Source organism: Calidris pugnax, unplaced genomic scaffold (assembly GCF_001431845.1).
Source record: "Calidris pugnax isolate Ruff unplaced genomic scaffold, ASM143184v1 scaffold1, whole genome shotgun sequence".
NCBI classification, from domain to species: domain Eukaryota; kingdom Metazoa; phylum Chordata; class Aves; order Charadriiformes; family Scolopacidae; genus Calidris; species Calidris pugnax.
In genome coordinates, this window is record NW_015090800.1 from 12,030,250 (window position 1) to 12,031,574 (window position 1,325).

At 36.7% G+C, this 1,325-nt stretch overlaps 1 protein-coding gene across 1 annotated transcript in view; it reads left to right on the top strand.

Annotated features, from left to right (window-relative positions):
- HCFC2 (host cell factor C2) overlaps positions 1 to 1,325 on the top strand; it is a 20,371-nt gene that overhangs the window by 751 nt on the left and 18,295 nt on the right. The gene's annotated exons all lie outside the window — the stretch shown is intronic.

Consider the following 1,325-nt stretch of genomic DNA (forward strand, 5'->3'; position numbering starts at 1 on the left):
GTATTTTTGCTGAGTGTTTTTGAGATAAAATCTGGGAGCCCAAGCATGTTTGGAGGTTTGGGGAGTTTATTAAGAGGAAATGCTTACTGTTAGAGTTCATCCAAGCAGATTTTTCCATGGTAGCTTAAAGATCTGCCATACTCAATCACATTTAAAAAAAAAAATAAATCTCTTAACCTTTCTCTTTTGATGAGTAAGGTAAAGAAGGCTCTTAGTACAGTTACAGTGTCTTTCAGAACAGAGGTTCTGATGGGTGCCATTTGAGTGGGTTTTAACATCTCTTTTTTAATTTCTGTGTCCAGACTTTTTGCTAAAGGTGTTTCTCCTTTGCAGCAGTGACAAGAGGGATCACCACTCAGTTGTTCCAGTTCCCAGACAGGTCTTTGGCCCAAACTGACCTTTTGGGCTTTTTTCTTCGGGTGGGTTAAGATGCAGGGTTGTGACCTGGGCCACCTCATTTTGGGATGTCATCCATGGCTGTTGCTGTGAGTTTGATGACTTTTGAGGTACACAGCGAGGGCGTCTTAATACCCTGCAGCAACATTCACTGGAAACTTCTAGTTTCACACATTTTGTCTTCGTGCTCATGAAAAAAGCTTAGGAAAAAGGACACAATATCTCCTGTAATTCTTTCATTCCAGAACAGTTTAAACACCAATATGCTGCTGCTGGATCAGGCAGTGTCGGTTGCGCTTTCTCGCCTCTGTGCCTCTCCTCTCCCATATGTCAGTGCAGTGCTCTGTAGATATTAACATCAGCCTGAGAACAGTGTAATTAGTTTTTCAATAGGGCTGTTAAGTCCAGGCACACTGCCATGCTGCTGTAGCTCTAATAATTCTGTTTCTAGGGCTAGCTTCCTCTGAGTTAGTGTAGTTATCTCTTTTCTGTGGAACTGCACTTATGTTCCTCATTAGCCTCTTTTTTTGGCAAGTCTATTAAATTGCTGGGTGACCCATGGTAACTGACTTAATTACAGTGACCTCATGAGCTCATTCATATATTGAGTAGCATTGGTTTGATAGAGGATTTTGCTTTTCCTTTTATTAAAAAATATTTATTACATTATTAGAAGTTAATTTAATATCTATATTCATGTTATTTCTATTCGGTATATGGTTTAATTATTAAAATATAATTTAATATTCATACATATATAAATTACTGCTTATTAAAAATTCAGTGAAAACTTAGTGTTAAACAAACATCCCATTCAGCGCTATCTACAGGAAAAAGGTAATTTTTTAGAAAGCAGATGTGTTTAAAAATACACTTTTCTTTCTTACTGTTTCAAATCTTTTTTTCTTTCTTTTTTTTTTTTTTTTTTT